This window comes from Balaenoptera borealis (genome assembly GCF_965194805.1).
Source record: "Balaenoptera borealis genome assembly, chromosome: 4".
Lineage (NCBI taxonomy): Eukaryota > Metazoa > Chordata > Mammalia > Artiodactyla > Balaenopteridae > Balaenoptera > Balaenoptera borealis.
In genome coordinates, this window is record NC_138861.1 from 95279311 (window position 1) to 95303104 (window position 23794).

The 23794-nt window shown below is 34.4% G+C and overlaps 1 long non-coding RNA gene across 1 annotated transcript; it reads right to left on the minus strand.

Moving 5' to 3' along the window:
• Positions 1–238: 238 nt before the first annotated feature.
• On the minus strand, positions 239–22738 carry LOC309627729. Its single transcript, XR_014243932.1, has 2 exons — positions 21274–22738; positions 239–2501 (listed from the first exon to the last, which is right to left on the minus strand). It is a non-coding gene; the product is annotated as an uncharacterized lncRNA (long non-coding RNA).
• Positions 22739–23794: the final 1056 nt, after the last annotated feature.

The window sequence follows — 23794 nt, forward strand, 5'->3', positions numbered from 1 at the left end:
CCCACCGCCTAGGTCCTGCCCCACACTAAACCCCACCCCTGCGTAAGTTCCATACCCACCTAAACTCTTCCCCGATAGCCAAGGCTTTGTTTTTATTATTTTTTTCTTTTTTCCTCTTTTAGATAGGGATTCTGTTTTACCTTGTTGATTCATTGTTGTTGATTCTTTTATATTTTTATTTTTCTTAATAAATCATTTATTTTTCTAATTTTAGTTTATTCTTTATACTTTGTTACTGTTCTCTCCTTTTGGCTTGTTCCCTCCCCCGTCCTTTTTTTTTTTTTTTTTTTTCCTGTTGTGGTTTTATTTTACCTTGTTGCAGTTGTTTCAATTATAGTTTTATTTTTCCTAAAATATTTTTTATCTTTCTAATTTTATTTTATTTTTTATTCTTTGATATTGTACAGCTCCTTTTTTTCTTTCTTTCTTCCTTTTCTTTTTTTTTTTTTTTATTGGGCCACAAAGCTTGCAGAATCTTGGTTTCCAGGCCGGATGTCAGGCCTGAGCTCCTGTGGTGGGAGCTTGGAGTCCAAACCACTGGACTAACAGAGAACCTCAGACTCCAGGGAATATCAATTGGAATGAGGCCTCCCAGAGGTCCTCATCTCAGCATCAAGACCCAGCTCTATCCAACTGCCTGCAAACTCCAGTGCTGGAGGTCTCAGGCCAAGCAACGTAAGACAGGAATACAGCACCACCCATCAAAAAAAAAAAAAAAAAAAAAATGAAATGACAGAAAAATGAGTTATAAAATAAAGAGCAAGGTAAAAACCTAAAAGACCACATAAATGAAGATGAAATAGGTAACCTACCTGTAAAGGAATTCAGAGTAATGATAGTAAGGATGATCCAAAATCTCGGAAACAGAATGGAGAAAAGACAAGAAACATTTAACAAGGATATAGAAGAACTAAAGAGCAGACAAACAGTGATGAAAAACACAATTATTTAAATTAAAAATACTCTGGAAGGAATCAATAACAGAATAACTGAGGCAGAAGAACAGATGAGTGAGCTAGAAAATAAAATGATGGAAATAACTGCCAAGGAGCAGAACAAAGAAAAAAGAATATAAAGAATTGAAAACAGTCTCAGAGACATCTGGGACAATATTAAGTGTGCCGATATTCAAATTATAGGGGTTGCAGAAGAACAAGAGAAAAAGAAAGGGTATGAGAAAATATTTGAAGAGATTATATATATGAAAACTTCCCTAACATAGGAAAGGAAATAGTCAGTCAAGTCCAGGAAGCACAGAGAGTACCATACAGGATAACCCCAAAGAGAAACATGAAGAGACACATATTAATCAAACTATCAAAAATTAAATACAAAGAAAAAATATTAAAAGCAGCAAGGGAAAAAAGCAAATAACATAAAAGGGAATCCCCATAAGGCTAACAGATGATATTTCAGCAGAAAATCTGCAAGCCAGAAGGGAGGGGCAGGACATATTTAAAATGATGAAAGGGAAAAACCTACAACCAAGATTACTCTACTCAGCAAGGACCTCATTCAGATTCGAAAGAGAAATTAAAACCTTTACAGATAAGCAAAACCTAAGAGAATTCAGCACCACCAAATCAGCTTTACAACAAATGCTAAAGGAACTTCTCTAGGCAGGAAACACAAGAGTAGGAAAAGGCCAACAACAACAACAACAAAAACCCCAAAACAATTAAGAAAATGATAATAGGAACATACATATGATCAATTACCTTAAATGTAAATGGATTAAATGCTCCAACCCAAAGACAGAGACTGGATGAATGGATACAAAAGCAAGACCTGTACATATGCTGTCTACAAGAGACCCACTCCATACCTAGGGATACATACAGACTGAAAGTGAGGGGATGGAAATAGATATTCCATGTAAATGGAAATCAAAAGAAAGCTGGAGTAGCAATACTCATATCAGATAAAATAGACTTTAAAATAAAGAATGTTATAAGAGACAAGGAAGGACACTACATAATGATCAAGGGATCAATCCAAGAAGAAGATATAACAATAGCAAATATTTATGCAGCCACATAGGAGGACATCAATGCATAAGACAAATGGTAACAGCCATAAAAGGGGGAATCGACAGTAACACAGTAATAGTAATGGACCTCAACACCCCACTTTCACCAACGGACAGATCATCCAAAATGAAAATAAATAAGGAAACACAAGCTTTAAATGAGACATTAAACAAGATGGACTTAATTGTTATCTATAGGACATTCTATCCAAAAACAACAGAATAGACTTTCTTCTCAAGTACTTATGAAACAATCTCCAAGATAGATCATATCTTGGGTCACAAATCAAGCCTTGGTAAATTTAAGAAAATTGAAATCATATCAAGTATCTTTTCCAACCACAAAGCTATGAGACTAGATATCAATTATGGGAAAAAATCTGTAAAAAATACAAACACATGGAGGCTAAGCAGTATGTTACTAAATAACCAAGAGATCACCGAAGAAATCAAAGAGGAAATCAAAAAATACCTAGAAACAGATGACAATGAAAACATGATGACCTAAAACCTATGGGATGCAGCAAAAGCAGTTTTAAGAGGGAAGTTTATAGCAATACAATCCTACCACAAGAAACAAGAAACATCTCTAATAAACAACCTAACCTCACACATAAAGCAATTAGAGAAAGGAAAACAAAAAAACCCAAGTTAACAGAAGTAAAGAAATCATAAAATCAGATCAGAAATAAATGAAAAAGAAATGAAGGAAACAATAGCAAAGATCAATAAAACTAAAAGCTGGTTCTTTGAGAAGATAAAAATAAATTGATAAACCACTAGCCAGACTCATCAAGAAAAAAGGGAGAAGGCTCAAGTCAACAGAATTAGAAATGAAAAAGGAGAAGTAACAAATGACACTGCAGAAATACAAAGGATCATGAGAGATTACTACCAGCAATTATATGCCAATAAAATGGAAAACCTGGAAGAAATGGACAAATTCTTAGAAAAGGACAACTTTCTGAGACTGAATCAGGAAGAAATAGAAAATATAAACAGACCAATCACAAACACTGAAATGGAAACTGTTATTAAATATCTTCCAACAAACCAAAGCCCTGGACCAAATGGCTTCATGATCAAATTCTATCAAACACTTACGGAAGAGCTAACACCTATCATTCTCAAATTCTTCCAAAATATAGTAAAGGAAGGAACACTCCAAAAAGCATTATGCAAGGCCACCATAACCCTGATAACAAAACCAGACAAAGATTTCACAAGAAAAGAGAACTACAAGCCAATATCTCTGATGAAGATAGATGCAATAATCCTCAACAAAATATTAGCAAACAGAATCCAGCAGCACATTAAAAGGATCATACACCATGATCATGTGGGGTTTATCCCAGGAATGCAAGGATTCCTCAATATATGCAAATCAATCAATGTGATACACCGTATCAACAAATTGAAGGATAAAAACCATATGATGATCTCAGTAGATGCAGAAAAATCTTTTGACAAAACTTAACAACGATTTATGATAAAAACTCTCCAGAAAGTAAGTATAGAGGGAACCTACCTCAACATAATAAAGGCCATATATGACAAAGCCACAGCCAACATCGTTCTCAATAGTGAAACACTGAAACCATTTTCTCTAAGATCAGGAACAAGACAAGGTTGCCCACTCTCACCACTATTATTCAACATAGTTTTGGAAGTTTTAGCCACAACAATCAGAGAAGAAAAGGAAATAAAAGGAATCCAAATCAGAAAAGAAGAAGTAAAGCTGTCACTATTTGCAGGTGACATGATACTATACATGGAGAATCCTAAAAAGGCTAACAGAAAACTACTGGAGCTAATCAATGAATATGGTAGAGTAGTAGGATACAAAATTAATGCACATAAATCTCTTGCATTCCTATACACTAATGATGAAATATCTGAAGGAGAAATTAAGGAAACTCTCCCATTTACCACTGCAACAAAAAGAATAAAATACCTAGAAATAAACTTACCTAAGGAGACAAAAGACCTGTATGCAGAAAACTGTAAGACACTGATGAAAAAAAATAAATAAATAAAGAAGGTAAAAACAGATGGAGAGGTATACTATGTTCTTGGATTGGAAAAATCAACATTGTGAAAATGACGATGCTACCCATAGCAATCTACAGATTCAATGCAATCCCTATCAAACTACCAATGGCATTTTTTCACAGAACTAGAACAAAAAATTGCACAGTTGTTATGGAAACACAAAAGACCCAAATAGCCAAAGCAATCTTGAGATAGAAAAATGGAGCTGGAGGAATCAGGCTCCCTGACTTCAGACTATATTTCCAAGCTACAGTCATCAAGACAGTATGGTACTGGCACAAAAACAGAAATATAGATCAATGGAACAGGATAGAAAGCCCAGAGATAAACCCACACACCTATGGTCACCTTATCTTTGATAAAGGAGGTAAGAACATACAATGGAGAAAAGACAGCCTCTTCAGTAAGTGCTGCTAGGAAAACTGGACAGCTACATGTAAAAGAATGAAATTAGAACACTTCCTAACACCATACACAAAAATAAACCAAAAATCGATTAAAGACCTAAATGTAGGGCAGACACTATAAAACTCTTAGAGGAAAACATAGACAGAATACTCTATGATATAAGTCACAACAAGATCCATTTTGATCCACCTCCTAAAGAAATGGAAATAAAAACAAAAATAAACTAATGAGACCTAATGAAACTTAAAAGCTTTTGACAGCAAGGGAAACCATAAACAAGACAAAAAGATAACCCTCAGAATGGGAGAAAATCTTTGCAAATGAAGCAACTGACAAAGGATTAATCTTCAAAATATACAAGCAGCTCATGCAGCTCAATATCAAAAAAACGAAAACCCAATCCATAAATGGGCAGAAGACCTAAATAGACATTTCTACAAAGAAGATATACAGTTTGCCAACAAACACATGAAAAGATGCTCAACTTCACTAATCATTAGAGAAATGCAAATCAAAACTACAATGAGGTATCACATCACACAGGTCAGAACGGCTATCATCGAAAAATCTACAAACAATAAATTCTGGAGAGGGTGTGGATAAAAGGGAACCCTCTTGCACTGTTGATGGGAATGTAAATTGATACAACCACTATGGAGGACAGTATGGAGGTTCCTTAAAAAACTAAAAATAAAACTACCATATCACCCAGCAATCCCACTACTAGGCATATACCCTGAGAAAACCATAATTCAAAAAAGAGTCATGTATCACAATGTTCATTGCAGCACTATTTACAATAGCCAGAACATGGAAGCAACCTAAATGTCCATCGACAGATGAATGGATAAAGAATATGTGGCACATATATACAATAGAATATTACTCAGCCATAAAAAAGAAACTAAATTGAGTTATTTGTAGCGAAGTGGATGGGCCTTGAGTCTGTCATATAGAGTGAAGTAAGTCAGAAAAAGAAAAACAAATACTGTATGCTAACACATATATATGGAATTTAAAAAAAAAAGTTGTTCTGGTGAACCTAGGGGCAGGACAGGAATAAAGACACAGACGTAAAGAATAGACTTGAGGACACGGGAAGGGGGACGGATAAGCTGGGATGAAGTGAGAGTGGCATGGACATATATACACTACCAAATGTAAAATAGATAGCTAGTAGGAAGCAGCCGCATAGCACAGGGAGATCAGCTCAGTGCTTTGTGACCACCTAGAGGGGTAAGATAGTGAGTGTGGGAGGGAGACGCAAGAGGGAGGGGATATGGGGATATATGTATGCATATAGCTGATTCACTTTGTTATACAGCAGATACTAACACAACACTGTAAAGCAATTATATTCCAATAAAGATGTTAAAATAAAATAAAAAATGAATAAATAAAAAAATAAAAGTAATCATTTGCAGGAATGCTAAGTGTTTTGTTTACATCAACTCATTTCATTTTTTTATTTTAATATGAATTAATGTAGCATATATTACCATGTCAAAGACAAGATGCACCAGAAAATTTTAAAAATTTTTAAGGAGGACATTCATGAATCAGGAAAGCCCCAAAGAAAAGAATGGGGGCCTTGGGGTTTTACAGAGATAGATACAGTAGGAAGTCATCCTGGATTCTTAATGGCAGACAAGAGAAAGAAAGAAGAAGCTTCTTATCTGAGTCATTGAAGAAAGATAGAGGTGGGTTTATCTCAAAATATACAGAGTACACAGGGTTACCACGACAGTCTTATTATTCTCCTTAGCTTAATTACACTTTAGACAGCTTTCTCCTTGGTTATAGATCCTGACCTTCTTTTCATTAGAGCATTTACTTTAGAAAACTTGCAATTTTAAATTCTTTCTTTGCCCGTTTGAGATGTAAATCTTTTCTCAGACTCTTGCCAGTTTTCTGCCAAAAACGACTCTTCCCAGGAATTTCTTTCTCAAGGACTGGAAAACCATCACTTTGAAATGTAATCAAATTCAAAAAGTTCCTATCTCTAGTCCTCTGTGTAAAGGTAGAAGCCTAAGTTAGATAAGACCAATTAGCAAGCACAGAAGGCCTAATCACATTGACCAACTTCTCCCTAACATCCTCCAGTAATTTTCCACTAGCTCATCCAACATCTAAAATCTCTCCTACTTTTCATTTCAGCCAAGTGTGTTCAGTCTCTCTCCCCTATTGCAATAGTCTTGAATAAAATTTTCCTTACCTGATTAATTCCGTCTGGTTCAATTTTTCTTTAAGGGCATGGATGCTTCTTTGGAACTCAAAAAGGTGGGGGATTTCTTACCTGTCCATTTTGCTGTTTTCCTGGGAACACAGCTCAGGAAAAGATCAGCTTTGTCAAACTTTACAAAGAAGTGTGAAATTAAAAACAACCTAGATTTATGTAAGGAGAGGTTTATTTGAAAGTGCTTAAGTTCAAAACTTCAACAAAGACTCCAGTACTGCCAGTTAATTCTTATTTTTGTCTAAAGTCGGATACCTTTCTTTCTGCTCAGTGACCATGCAAAAGTCTTCAAAATTTTTAAGACACCTATACAACCTTTCTCACCTCTTTCTGTGATGACTACCTTGCTTTTGCATCATTAAGAACATTGAGGCCATCCTTTATCATCTCCCTCAATGTTACATTTTCCTTTACCTTTCGTAAACACCTACATTTACATTTTTCACACCCTTTCCTTTAATAAATCTCTACATTTCTCCCATCTTAAAAAATAAGATATAAATTAAAATAATGACTTCTCCATGTACCCTCTTTCCTATCCAGTGTATAATCAATCATACCAATCTCTCTTTCCATCAAGAATTTTGTGAAAATAAATGAGGAAGTATAGAGAGAGATGAGAAGAGCACTAATCCCAGGACAAATCAACATGTAAAAGTGTAAAAGAGAAGAAAATCCACCTTGTATAAAATTGATACTATTTTAACAGGAAACTGAGAAATGCAGATTTAATTTTAAAAAAAGAGCAAGAAAGACGAGATAATAACGACAATAATAATTGCTGTCAATCATTAAGCCCTCATAGTCAGGGTGTCCAGCAGGCACCATGTTGAATGTTTAGCAAACCATCACACAAGAAGCACTTGGAAGTTAATTATTTAATTCATAATGATTGGCCACACTTTTTTCTAACTATAACTGTGGGAGATAGAAGAGAATAATAGGCTGTTTCTTCCCTCCCAGAAACCATAAACTATTTGGGAGATAAAACTGTATTCATTATGAAACAAATACTGAAGCAGATATGAACTTAAATGATTCATTGCTGAATTTCAGGAAGGCAGATTTTAATTTCTATAGAGTACTGGAGAATGAAAATATCCAGCAGAGTAGCCACAAATGCTTCCAACAAGAATGAGACAAAAGATCTTCAAAAATTAGTGTGATTTAAAATTAGTATGGAGGAAATTCTAGGCAAATATAAAACGTTAGCATGAGAATGGAAGCTAGAATGATCAGAATCCAGAATCTTTGTGCTGAATGTCAGAGCTCCTAGAACTGAGAATCTGGCTGAAAAGCGGTATACGATAAATATGAATAGTTTGGGTGGGGCCAGACTGTACAGGTAGTTAAAAATTCACATAACATTTACTCTTCGTGAAAGTCAGACAAAACTTGAGACTGTGAACTTGCTTTCAGACAAGCTAGAACTAACTTATCTCAGATATAGTGCCAAGATATGAGTCAGATTTTCAATAAACTATGTCTGGGAACTAATAAATGGAAAGAGTTCAGAACATAATTTTCTTAATTTATCACAAGAAAAGGAACACTAGGAAGACTTTTTTTAATTTAAGAAATCAGAATTTGATGCCTTTATTACTTACCAGATAAGCACACTACATTTTTCATAAACTATAACTTAATTATAAATGATTTGAAGTTTTAATACACAATAGTAACTGTAATACCAATGTGGAATTGCATTATGTGTTATATAAAAAAGTATTACGTCTTTGATATTTCCAACTTATGTAAGATAAGAAAACTAGTGGCAAAAAATATTTTTGAATTTCTTTGGTCATATTTACCTGCCCTTATTTTTAAAAAAATATGAAAGAAAATTATTGGATTATGTCTAATGATTTTTACCAGTGAGGAGAATATTAATTATAAAGGATCAAACATAAAACAAGGTATTTGAAAATTGTAATATTTAAATCATTTTAAAATTTGAATTATGGTTAACGTTTTTCAAATACTTCAGAATTATTTCTATATACTAACCAACCTAACCAAAATTGAATGTGTAAACCTGGAAAAAATGAAAAGAATATATTGTTTTGTCAAAATAATTTTACTGCTTTTAGCTAAATTCTAGACAAATTGTGAGGCTGGCATATTCTGTTAATTCCTATATAGCCCACTGCATGTTTTCCATAAATTGAATGTACTATATTTTTAAGAGAAAACACTGTCTTTTTGAGTGATGATGGGAAGGAGGTATGCAGTAGGGACAAGCAGAGGACTATTATATGTAAATGTTAAGTACCATTTTTGTGTGATAAGTTTATGAGATCAATATTAATATAGAGAAGTTCATTACGATGAAGTGAGTTTCCGAGAAGCTATTTAAACTGACCAATATGATAAATTTAGTAAGTATAAGAACTGTATGACACTATAACGTCTACTCTATTTTACACTCCATCCTTAAGATACCATTTTAAAAACAGCCATATTGACTAATTACCCATGAAAAAATAATTAAAGCAAAAGGTAAGTTTATAATTAAATTTTTATATGGGCCATTTTCATATGTTTTAATGCAGGTTGGTTAGAGCCACAAATTTAAGCCTACAAATCATACTGAATTATTTCAGGGACTGCAAACTTAGTCATCAGAATTTTTCTATTTTTTATCAATAAAGATGACTATTCCATAATTCATAATTGCCATGTTTATCTGGTATTTTGCATTTCTTAGCAGTAATTCCCTTTGAAACCCCCACCATGAATTCCATGTTTCCATTAATTCTTTGTCAATAATCAATAAGGAATTTCATTGAAATCCTACAACAGGAGTTCAAAAATCTGTTGTCTTCGTCATTTTTCCCATCCTCATGCAAAATGTTGATTGTCTTTATTATTTATAAGAAAGGAGAAAGAGTTGAGGGAGTTAAAGTGATTTCAGGAGTTAAGAATTGGATTCAACTTAAGCCAGGGGATTCTACAGGTGGATACATTTGAGAGTCTAGATAATTAGAAATCGGAAGTAAAGATTTTTTCCTCTAGAAGTTCATAACAGACAAAAAAGTGAAATGGCAGCAGTTATTTATCATTGACTGAGTACACAGGAGAATTTGCACAATATCTGCACTACTGTCTACAGCAGACTTTTTTTTTCAACTTTCTAAAGCTAAATGTTTAAAAACATTTTATAAATAAAGAAACTATTTTCAACATATTTTCTATACTCAGCAATATTTTTTTTTTTACATAAGACCATTAAATCTGACATATGTCAGGGGTAATTAGCAGTCTTCTGCTAACAGAACACCTGCCCTACTTAGCAGGCATTTCTTGTCCCTCATTAACTAAATTATGTTCAGGTCATATATCATATCTCTGACAATAATGCCACTTTCATGCTTAATTGGTTAAATAAATGTGTAATTATGTAACTATACTGAGATACTACTGTAAATTCTTGTAACCATGGCATTTGCTTGATGTAGATTGGGATGTTATTTGATCTACTGTAAGATTTAATAACACTAAAAATTAATGTAGCATTTGTTCAATATCAAAGAAGATTCCTCTAGATGTGAATATTTTAGATAAAATGTTAGAAAATTTAGTCAACATTCTGATAATTATATTAAATGAAGTCATAGTATTTTTATGAGAAATATAATCTCTGGCATTAAGCTCAGAAAAATAAATTGATAACTTGTTACTAAGTGGGAGATCGAAAACTTGATGTACGGTAATTAATATAATTTATATCTTGCTGTGGGATATTTACAGTAATGACTACATTCTCAGAATACTTTTGGATCACAGCAAATATTGGCTCATAGAAAATCAAGAAAATTGTGTTAGAGGAAGAGGAAAGATATTAATAGTTGTCTTAAAATTCTTGCTCTAGCTAGTTTTTCTTCTAATTAGCACTTTTCTAATGAGTGCTAACAAAATGGTACTTTGACATAAATTACCAAAAAATTCTTAAAACCTCTCAAAGTAAAATAAATGACGTATGGCAAAATGTTGACATGGTAAACATTTAAATGTATTAGTTTTTAACATAAAGAGCTTTTTAAATATTAGGTATCAAGTCTGTGCTAAATACCAGATTTATCATTAAGGATTAGATTTGGCGGCATTTATCAATAAAGACATGAATACAATAAAGAATAAAAATAAATATAACAGTGGCTTAAGCAAGTTGGAAGTATGTTCCTTTTTCACCTGAAAGAAGCCCAGAAGTAAGTAGTCCAGGGCCAGCACAGAAGTTCCACTATTACCAGGGACACATACTCATTCTCTTTTCTCTCCTGTTATTCTAGATCACAGGTAGACAATGTTTTCTTAAGGGGCCAGGCAGGAAATATTTTAAGCTTTGCAGGCCACACAGTCTCTATCAAAACTTATCAACTCTGCTTCTGTCACAAAAAGTAACTTTGCCATTGTAGCATGAAAGTAGTTTTAGACAATAACTACTAAAATAGGTATGACTGCATTCCAATAAAACTGTACAGACAAAAATAAATGGTGGGTTGAATTTAGCTCTTAGGTGATAATTATATCAAGTTCTTTTCTGGAATGTGGCTTTCATCTGCAAGGTCAATTCATGACCCAAGATGGCTGTTAGAGGTCTAGGTGTTATATTCTAGGTGAAAGCCAGAAGAATTACAAACACTAAAGTATCAAATGGGTTTCCTTCACAGTAGAATCAGTTCCCTTTAAATTGATTTTCAATGAAGACCTTCACAATACTTTTATTTACATCTCTGCTTAATAAACAATCTGACAGATCTCTATTCTTTATCCCTAAAATGATAACTAAATTCTTAGAATCAAGAATTTTGTTGGCTTTTGTCCCCAGTTCCTGGGAAGTAACATTTATTCCTTGGAATTTCCCTAGTGATAAAAGTGTTTTTTTTTATTCATGGTGGGCCCCTGGGACCAAACTTCTTTATGCTAACGAGATGACTCAGAATGTGGACTATCCATAATAGAAAGAACAAACATGTGGTTAGAGATTTGGGGCTTTGAGCCATGTGATATCATCCCGACCTCCAGGAAGAAGAGAAGCCTGGAGACTGAATTCAACCATATAGACAGTGATTCAATCAATCATACCTACATAATGAAACCCTAAGGAAAACTCAGAACACTGATGTTTGAGTCATCTTCCTTGGCTGGCAATACTCTGCATACTGTCACATGTTGATGTATCCAAAGGCTAATACATCCTGAGGACAAGGAAGTTGCATATTTTGGACCTTCCCAGACTACCTCCTATGCATTTCTCCCTTAGGCTGGTTCTGCTTTGTATTGTTATAATAAATCTAATCATAAGTACAGTGTTCTCCTGAGTTCTGTGAGTCATTCTAGTAAAGTATTAAACCTGAGTGGATAGTAAGAACTCTTAAATTTGTAGCCCATGATCAGAGTGGGGACCCTTGGGATTGTGGCCGGCATCTGAAATAAGGTGAACAGTCTTGTGGAGGACTATGCCCTTAACCTGTGAAGTTTGGCCTGGATCGAGGTATTTAGTCTCAGAAATCATTGCGATCTCATTTGCCAGAAGTTAGTCATTTTGCTGCAGGAAGGGGGACCCTTCCAGGGCCTGAGAGTGGGCTCTTGTCTAACACTTGGAAAAGAATCGTCCGGGGAGACACACATGCTGACAAAGCAAGAGACTTTTTTGGGAAGGGGCGCCAGGGTGGAGAGCAGCAGCGTGAGAGAACCCAGCAGAACTGCCCTGCCACATGGCTCTCAGTCTCGGGTTTTATGGTAATGGGGTTAGTTTCGGGGTTGTCTCTGGCCAATCATTCTCACTCAGGGTCCTTCCTGGTGGTGCACACATCACTCAGACAAGATAGATTCCCACGAGAAGGATTCTGGGAGGTTGGTAGGACATATGGACTGATGTCTCCTCTCTCCTTTTGACCTTTCCCAAATTCTTCTTGGTGGTAGCTTGTTAGTTCTGCATCCCTTAGCAGGACCTCCTGTTGTAAGATAACTCATGCAAGTGGTTGCTATAGGGCCTGGCTAGGGTGCGTGGTTTCAGTCAGTGCTTCCCCTAAAAATTTGGCTACATCTAGATTTAAATAAGACTTTTAAACTCACGTCCTCCATACCATCTTTAAGCTTAGAATATTGCCCACATGTCCAGTAATGTTAAGCTAAATATTCTGAATTCTAGCTTGAACTACTTGGTCATCTTCCTTCAAAAGACTAACAGAACTAATTCCATCATGCTTTACTTTTTGGTTTGCCTCAGTTACCACAGTAACAGCAAGACTACATGGTCATCCAACAACTCCTGACATTTACCTCTCCTCATAAGTCAGTTGAAAAAATAAGAAATCCCTCATCTTTCTACCACCATGTCTAAAAACCTACCTCTATCTGTACTCGAATTCTCTATGTTCCTTTGTATTACAAAAGAAGCATAAAAAGTCTTTTTTTCTATCCCCCCAAAAATCTTCTTCTTAGTTTCCAGATCCCATCACTTGTAACTTGTCAGGGACTTTGTTGTATAATTAATGCATGTATTCTCTTTATTACAATAATATCCTGTCAACATGCAAACATCCTTTACTATCTTCCATTAGACAAAACTAAATGAAACCTTAACTTCAAGTCTATATTCTGCTCCTATTACTGCCCCAATCCTCTGGCCCTGTTCTTAGTAAAACCTTGCAACATATTTGCCTGGACTGGCTGCTTGTGTTTCCTTTTTCCCACTTTACTGTGGCTTCCATTCCTATCGGTCCATCACACTGTTCTTGGTAACATAGTTATTGATCCCCATTATGTCAAAAGTGAAAGTAATGTTCTTCTCTTCTGATATTCTATCAGTCTTTGACAGTGTCGATCCAGCTCTTTATTTCGAGTAAAATACCATATATGTCTGCTTTTCCTCTAATTTCACTAATTTATCTGCTTAGTTTCCAATGTTTCTCTCTCTTCCTCATTTACTTATTCTGTGGATGCAAGGGAAACCCCAATGATTTGTTCTGAATATTCTTAATTATCTCTATACATTTTATTTTTTATTTTTTATTACTAGAGATTTCATCCATGCTTCTGCCTTTGAAAACAATGCCCTTGCAGATTGATCATCAAATTTCAGCTGTAGCTCTGACTTCTCTCCTGAACTTGAGCATCATTCCAAGCTTTCCATTTACCATCTTCATTTCTTCATTAATAGTTCTAACATCTTAAATTTTACATATTCAAAAACAGACTTTTTTTTCTTTTTTTTAAATTGAAGTATAGTTTATTTACAATATTGTATTAGTTTCATGTATACAGCAAAGTGATTCAGTTATACATATTTTTTCAGATTTTTTTCCATTATAGGTTATTATAAGATATTGGATATAGTTCCTTGTGCTACACAGAAAATCCTTGTTGTTCACCTATTTTATATATAGTTGTGTATATCTTTTAATCCTATACTCTTAACTTATCCCGTCCCATCCCCTTCCCATTTTGGTCACCATAAGTTTTTTTTTCTGTGTATGTGAATCTGTTTCTGTTTTGTAAATAAATTCATTTTTATTATTTTTAAGATTTCACATATAAGTTATATCATATAATATTTGTCTTTGTCTGACTTACCTCTTTTAGTATGATAATCTCTAGGTCCATCCATAAAAATGGATTTCTTAATAACCCCACAACTAAACTTTTCTTATTCCTGCATTCTTCAACTCAAGAATGTCAGAATCATCCTACCAGTTGGCTAAACCCCAAACCTCAGAGTTATGCTTGATTTATCTCTTTCTCTCCTGTCTCACATCCATTCAATTACAAAGTCCTATTGAAATAATGTACAAAATGTTGAAATTTTCCAGTTCTTCCCCATTCCTACTGTCACTGTTAGTACCCAAGCTACTTTCATCTTTTGCCTGTGGACTAAAATAGACTCCCTGCTTCCAGTTATTGAGGCCTATAAGCTATTCTCCACAGTTTCTCCTTTTTAAAGCTAAATTATATCATATTATTTGTTTGGTTAAAGTCCACTAATTGTTCTTCCGATTGAAGCTAATATAAACCAATATTCCTTTTTAATGACAGGTTCATGCTTAACTTTCTGACCTTTCATTTCCTCTTTACTTACCATATTCAAGTCACAATAACCTTCCTATTTTCTGAACATGTCAAACCATTCTTATTTCAAAATCTTTGCATCTGACAGATCTGTCTGAGATATTCTCCAGATCTTCTCATGCCTGGATTCTTAAGACCCTACCAGTCTCAGTTCAAATGTTAGAGCCCCTGAGAGCTCTATACTGACAAAACATATTTAAAGTAAGACCACCGTGCCCCCAGCACTCTGTGATAACATCATCACCTTGCAATTGTCACAAAATTTGTTTGTTTTACTTCTTCATTTTATCTCTTTCTCTGATGGAAAAAATTTAATTGAGAATCAGTAAGAAACTTGTTAAAATGCAGATTCTGATTTAGTAGGTCTTGGGTTGCTTTTGAGATTCTGCATTTCTAACAAGCTCCCAGTTGAAGCATATTTATCTAGGGATTTCATGACTCCTGTTTTGGTTTTTTTGCATCCTTTTCTTAGAAGGTGTCATACTTTATTAGTTAGAGTTTAGTTGCGGAACATAACTAGGTTAAGCATTGGGTTAAAATCAACTTACAGGTTCATTTAGTCTAAACAGACAAACTCTATATAGAACCCTCAGGAATAATTTCTAGAAGGTCACCTCAGAAGTGTACCCCAAGGGAGCTTATTGTACTGATAAGGTCAGGACATTACCTGTGGAAAATGAAAATACCAGTACAGTGGTTAGCTCCAGAATCATGACCTGCAAAGGGAGAAGCCATAATCACAGCTTCTGGCAACACTGCTAAGCTAAACACCTGAATAATCAACTGCCCATTCCCTGTTTCTCACTCATCTGATTATTACCAAATCAAGATTTACACAGTTATATCAAAGTTACATTTAGACTTCTAGTTATAAGGGAAACAGAAAATTTGGCTTTTAGTTTTACAAGCTCTACAGTACAAAAAGGCATTGTAGGAGGAGGTCAAAATGAATGTGAGTTAATACAACTCATCTGTTCAAAATAGCCCCAAGGGAGTGCTATTTTTGTCCCAAGAACTTAAATAGTTTTCGTTGAAAAATATCTTACAATTTTTATTTACTATGATTTTAATTTCTCCCTCTAGTTTCAATATGACTCAAATGAGAATTGAATATGGGTCTAAGTATGAAAAAATGTAATTGAATATAAAACAGGATGCTTTAATCTGAGTACATCCCTTCCTTCCAACAACCTAAAAGTTTGTTAAATCAAGCTCAGAGTGAATTATTTCACAGGAGGATTACTCATACTCCATAGGAATGTGCATTGAGGTTTTCAGATTCACAAGTCTATCCATTCAAGTTTAAATGTCACAGTTATGAGATAGGCAAAAAACACCGTGGGGGATTAGTCACCACAAGACTGTCCTCACTTAAGAAACCATCTGCAAGTTTAGTGTTATCCAAGACCACCCTAATTCATACCAGCTAGTTATAAATTCAAAGGTTTCTATAGTCACCCTCATGTACAATAATTCACTAGAACAAATCAAGGAACTCAGAAAAGTGCTATACAGTGCTATACTTATGATTACAGGATGCAAATTTGAACTGGCAAAAGAAAAGACACATAGGGTGAAGTCTAGTAGGGTTCAAATAAAAAGATCTCATGTCCTCAGGAATGAGATATTTGTTACCCTTCTGCCATCTATGTGTGAGAAGATGCAAAAAGTATTGCCAACCCATTTGCTCACTTGAACATTGATCTCCTTAGTTTTGACTGGGGCTTCATTACATAGGCACAGTTGAAGGAGTCATTTTCCATGGAGTTGACAAAACCCCAACCCTCCAATCACATGGTTGTTTTTTCTGGTATAGCCAGTTCCCAATGAGAGTCATCTGGTTAGCGTAAACTACCAGGTATGATCCAGGAGCCCACCATGAATAACAAAGACACTCCTATAATCTGGGAAATACCAAGGGTTTAGAGGTTATCTCCAAGGATCTGGGATACAGGGCAGAACTCTCTTTGGGTAAAGTTCATTCTTTGCTACAGAACCACCTTTTCTGTGAAGCCCTTCCTGACTTTCTTTTCTGATCCCTTAGGAGAATTTATTGTGCTCTTATCTGTGCTACTAAGGCATAGTATATTATACTCGTATTATAAACAAACTTATACAAACCAACAGTTTAATCGTTGCTGGCTCATGTCTCTGTTTCCCCTGCCAGATGTTGGGTTCCTAGAGAGAAAGAACTGGTTGATCTGGATGTTCCCACAACCTAAAATGGTACTTGGCACATAAAGTAACTTCTTTATCTCTCTTTTCCCTTCTTGTTCTTTCTCTGTACACACACACACACACGCACGCACACAAACACGCGGAAGAACGTGGTTGTTCAAAGCAATTTTACCACTCCCACATAGATGAATAAAATAAAATCCTTAGAAAGTAAGCCTTGTTAATAAGCAATTATAAATTATAGCATTCAAAGAATGACTTATTTCTTTATTTTGGACATTTCAATTGATATTTCCCATTTTACTGACGATGCTGATGAAAGGAGGTACAGGTATGGAAAATGGAAGAGAAAGTACATGCATCTGGTGTTCTAATGATGCCTGGACCACATAACCAGCTCACACTGTAGGGGGGGCCCTGAAGCTTCTAAAATTCCTATAAAGTTTTTTCTTAATACCCCCTAAGCACAGTGCTTTCCTTTCAGAGCACTATTTAACCAGGATAATTGACTCACTGGCAAAGAGTTTTGATCTAAAGATTGAGTGAGCTCTTCTATAATTGCCCTTAATATAGTTGTAAAACTGGAAGGTAAAAGCTTTCTTTCAAGAAGACTTGGAAAAGTACTAATGCAGTAAATAGCACATTTGATGCTTCTATTAAACTCTGCTTAAATGGAAATTGACTATATAACTATGTTTTCACACTCTGAGCTTTTTAACATTTGTGTAGTAACACGGATTATAAGATTCTGCATACTGAGTTTTATGGAAATAGGACATTTTCAGTTCAAACACTAGAATATCTATAAATGGGAATGTAATTACAACAAGATTATGACAACAACTTTTGTAGTTTTTATGACTATAGCAAAAACAATCTTTACCTAATGTTATGAGAAAATTCAAATCTAAGTACAGATATCCAAAGAAAAGCTAAGAAAATCTGATGCTTAAATCATTATAAAAGACTTACTATAGATTATAAAATTAGAATTAATTTATTATGATACATTTTAAATTCTGCTTCACATTTTCCTTGCTTTCAAGGTCTCGTATTATCTAAATATGGATTATCTTAAGTAAAAAATGGTAAGAATTCATCTATGGGCTGAACTGTACTCCCCCACAAATTTATGCTTTGAAGTTCCAACCACCAAGATGGTTGTATTTGGAGACAGGGCTTTTAGGAGGCAAATAACATTTAGATGAGGTCGTAAAGGTAGGGTCCTAATCTCATCGGATTGAAGACCTTGTAGAAGAAGAAGAGAGATCTCTTCCTTTCTTTGTTTCTCCCTCTCTGTCTCTCTCCAAATTGGCTGGCACTTTGATCTTGGACTTCTCAGTCTCCAGAACTTTGACGAATAAACTTCTGATTCTTAAGCCACCTCATCTATGGCATTTTATTATGGCAACCCAAGCTGATTAAGACAGTCATAAACATTTCCGAACGTATATAACACATAATATTATTCACATTTAACATAAAATGCTAATTATTTAGTTTCTCATTTAAATAGAAAACATAAGCATATATATTTTTTTTTAAATGGCTTTAACTTTTTATTTTATATTGGAGTATATTTGATTAACAATATTGTGTTAGTTTCAGGTGTACAGCAAAGTAATTCAGTTATACATATACATGTATCTATTCTTTTTCAAACTCTTTTCCCATTTAGGTTGTTACATAACGTTGAGCAGAGTTCCCTGTGTTATACAGTAGGTCCTTGTTGGTTATCCATTTTAAATACAGTAGTGTGTATATGTCAATCCCAAACTCCCTAACTATCCACCCCCCCTTCCCCTCTGGTGACCATAAGTTCTTTCTCTAAGTCTGTGAGTCTCTTTCTGTTTTGTAAATAAGTTCATTTGTATCATTTTTTAAGATTCTGCATATAAGCAACATCATACAATATTTGTATTTCTATGTCTGACTTACGTCACTCAATATGACAATCTCTAGGTCCATCCATGTTGTTGCAAATGGCATTATTCCATCCGTTTTAATGGCTGAGTAATATTCCATTGTATATATGTACAACATCTTCTTTATCCATTCCTCTTTCAGTGGACATTTAAGTTGCTTCCATGTCCTAGCTATTATAAACAGTGCTGCAATGAACATTAGGGTGCATGTATCCTTTCAGACCATGTTTTTCTCCAGATATATGTCCAAGAGTGGGACTGCAGGATCATATGGTAGCTCTATTTTTAGTTTTTTAACTAACCTCCATACTATTCTCCACAGTGGCTGTACCAATTTACATTCTCACCAACAGTGTAGGAGGGTTCCCTTCTCTCTACACCCTCTCCAGCATATATTATTTGTAGATTTTTTGATGATGGCCATTCTGACTGGTGCGAGGTGAGATCTCACAATAGTTTTGATTTTCATTTCTCTAACAATTAGCGATGTTGAACATCTTTTCATGTGACTCTTGGCCATCTTTTTGTCTTCTTTGGAGAAATGTCTATTGAGGTCTCCTGCCCGTTTTTTGATTGGGTTGTTTGCTTTTATGATATTAAGCCACATAAGCTGATTGTAAATTTTGGAGACTAATCCCTTGTCGGTTACATCATTTGCAAATATTTTCTCCCATTATGTGGGTTGCCTTTTCGTCTTGTTTATGGCTTCCTTTGCTGTGCAAAAGCTTTTGAGCTTAATTAGGTCCCATTTGTTTATTTTTGTTTTTATTTCTATTACTCTGGGAGGCAGATTGAAAAATATATTTCTGTGATTTATGTCAGAGAGTGCTCTGCCTGTGTTTTCCTCTAAGAGTGTTATAGAGTCCAGTCTTACTTTTAGGTCTTTAATCCATTTTGAGTTTAGTTTTATTGTATGGTGTCAAAGAGTGTTCTAATTTCATTTCTTTACATGTAGCTGTCCAGTTTTCCCACCACCATTTACTGAAGAGACTGTCTTGCCTCCATTGCATAGTCTTGCCTTCTTTGCTGTAGATTAATTGACCATAGGTATGTGGGTTTATTTCTGGGCTTTCTATACTGTTCCATTGATCTCTATTTCTATTTTTGTGCCATACTGTTTTTATGACTATAGCTTTGTAGTATAGTCTGAAATCAGGGAGTCTGATTCCTCCAGCTCTGTTTTTCTTTCTCAAGCTTGCTTTGGCTATTCAGGGTCTTTTGTTTCTTCATATAAATTTTAAGATTTTTCTGTTCTAGTTCTGTGAAATATGCCATTGGTAATTTGATATGGATTGCATTGAATCTGTAGATTTCCTTAGGTAGTACACTTATTTTGACAATATTGATTCCTCCAATCCAAGAACATGGTATATCTTTCCATCTGTTTTTGTTGTCTTTGATTTCTTTCATCAGCACTGTATAGTTTTCAGAGTACAGGTCTTTTGTCTCCTTAGGTAGGTTTATTACTGCGTATTTTATTCTTTTTGTTGCAGTGGTAAATGGGATTGTTTACTTAATTTCTCTTTCTGATCTTTTGTTATCAGTGTATATGAATGCAACAGATTTCTGTGTATTAATTTTATAACCTGAAAATTTACCAAATTCATTGATGAGCTCCAGTAGTGTTCTGGTAGTGTCTTTAGGATTTTCTATGTATAGTATTATGTCATCTGCAAACAGTGGCAGTTTTACTTCTTTACCAATTTTCTTTTTCTTCTCTGATTGCCACAGCTAGGACTTCCAAAACTATGTTGAATAAAAGTGGTGACAATAGGTATCCTTATCTTTTTCCTGATCTTAGCAGAAATGCTTTCAGCTTTTCACCATTGAGGATGATGTTAGCTATAGGTTTGTTTTATATGGCCTTTATTATGTTGGGGTAGGTTCCCTCTATGCCCACTTTCTGGAGATTTTTTATCATAAATTGGTGTTGAATTTTGTCAAAAGCTTCTTTTGTGTCTATTGAGATGATCATGTGGCCTTTATTCTTCAATTTGTTAATATGGTGTATCACATTGATTTGCATATATTGAAGAATCCTTGTATCCCTGGGATAAATACCACTTGATCATGGTGTATGATCCTTTTAATGTGTTGTTGGATTTGGTTTGCTAGCATTTTGTTCAGGATTTTTGTGTCTATGTTCATCAGTGATATTGGCCTGTAATTTTCTTCTTTTGTGTGTTATCTTTGTCTGGTTTTGGTATGAGATTAGAACTAAATTACAAGAAAAAAACTAAAAACATGAACATGTGGAAGCTAAACAATATGTTACTAAACAACCAGTGGATCACTGAAGAAATCAAAGAGGAAATCAAAACATATCTAGAGACAAATGAAAATGAAAGCACAATGATTCAAAACTTATGGGATACAGCAAAAGCAGTTCTAAGAGAGAAGTTTATAGCAATACAATCTTACTTCAGGAAACAAGAAAAATCTCAAATAAACAACCTAACCTTATACCTAAAGTGCCTAGAGAAAGAAGAACAAACTAAACCTAAAGTTAGTAGAAGGAAAGAAATCATAAATGTCAGAGCAGAAATAAATGAAATAGAGATGAAGAAAATAATAGAAAGCATCAATGAAACTAAAAGCTCTTAAAAGATAAACAAAATTGATAAACCTTTAACCAGATTCATCAAGAAAAAAAGGGAGAGGACTCAAATCAATAAAATTAGAAATGAAAAAGGAGAAGTTACAACTTACACCACAGAAATACAAAGGATCATAAGAGACTACTAAAACCAACTATATACCAATAAATTGAACAAAGTGGAAGAAAAGGACAAATTCTTAGAAATGTCCAATCTCCCAAAACTGAACCAGGAAGAAATACAAAATATGAACAGACCAATCACAAATACCGAAATTGAAACTGTGATTTAAAAACTCCCAATAAACAAAAGTCCAGGGTCAGATGGCTTTACAGGTGAATGCTATCACCCGTTTAGAGCAGAGTAAACACCTCTCCTTCTGAAACTGTTCCAAAAAATTGCAGAGGAAGTAAACTCCCAAACTCATTCTATGAGGCCACCATCACCCGGATACCAAAACCAGACAGAAATACCACAAAAAAAAGAAATTTACAAGCCAAATATAACTGATGAACATAGATGCAAAAATCCTCAACAAAATACTAGCAATCCAAATCCAACAATACATTAAAAGGATCATACACCATGATCAAGTGGGATTTATCCCAGGGATGCAAGGATTTTTCTATATCCACAAATCAAGCATATTTTAAAATATATTTTACAATAGTAAACATTTTTTTCATTCATTCTTTCATTCATTCATTTGTTCTCAATTTGGGTTTAATTCTGACATGGGGATATGAGGACTAGTTAAAGATAAAAGTATATACTGTTGATATATGATTTGCAATGGCAGGGAGGTCTTTAGGAAAATTGTAGTGTGACTAAGTAATGGAATGTGCTGTTTTATTGCCAAACAGACATAATTTAAGGAAAAAAAAAAAAAAAACAGGAAAACATGCGATGAAGAAACTCACAGAGAGATGATTTATAAATGTATTATCTCATTTAATTCTTATAAATAATCTTACAAAAGTAGTAGGGATAGTTCAATGCAGAATTGAGTTGTCTTCTATTTATTAGATGGAGCAAGTTACCCAACCTTCATTTACCCCAGGTTTCTAGTCTGTTAAAAGAGAATAATAAGTTTAACTTGCTTTTTATATATCCCTATTTTACAGAAATTAAATGTAACTCAGTGTGTCACTTACTTTGTAGCAGATGAAAAATCCAGTATGAAACCTTTTTGAATCCAAACTTCTGAATTTCTACTAAAATAATTACTAGTCCTTTTGGTTAGGAGATTGTATATATATATATATATATATATATATATATATATATATATATCCCAAGCTTTAAAAATTGAAAGCTAGAAAGGATAACCTATATACTCATATGTATTTCAGCAGGCTAGTTTAAGTTTCATTTCTTGAAATCTTGGCAATCAGAAAATAATATCACTTTGTCAGTTTTGAACAATGAGGAAGAATGGGAAGAATGTCTAGAATGCATATGGCAGCAACATAGAGGATGACCTGCAGGACAGATTGGACGAACCTTGAGATGGTAGAGTGAGAGGAAAGGAACAAAGAAAAATAAAGATGCAGGAGTGTGTCAGCCTGAAGGAGGAATGTGGTATGAGATCAATGGAGTAGGTTCTGGAGCCATACTTCCTTGGTCCAAATCCCTACTATCTGAACTTGGGGTATCAATTTTATGAGTTGGTATAGGTAAATTGTATAGCAAAATGAATGACATATATTAAGCATTATATAAAAATTAATTTTAAAAATAATGTTTTAAAAATGAGGTCAATTTAGTGTTTAGCATTATTGTGGGGAAAATGTGTATTTCATAAAAATAGCATTATGGGTTGAGTTGTGTTCTCCAAAAAGATACGTTAAATTCCTAAATGCCAGTTTCTCTGAATGTGACCTTATTTAGAAGTAAGGTCTTTGCAGATTTAATTAAGATAAGATGAGGTCATTAACACTGAGCCCTTAAACGACATGACTGGTGCCTTTATAAGAAAAGGGAAATTTGGACACCAGAACACACAGCAAAAGTAACAAGTAAGAACAGAGGCAGAGATTAAAGTAATGCATCTACAAAACAAGGAATACCAGTGATTGCTGGTTGCCACCAGAAGCTACGGGAGAGGCATAAAACAGATGCCCCTTCAGAGCCCTCAGAAAGAACCAACAGTGCCAAAACTTCAATTTTCAACAACTTCTAGCTTCCAGAACTGTGCAAAAATAAATTCCATCATTTAAGCCTCCTAGTTTGAGATACTTTGTAAAAGAAGCCCTAGGAAATGAATACAAAGAACTAACATTAATCACTGAGTCTGATA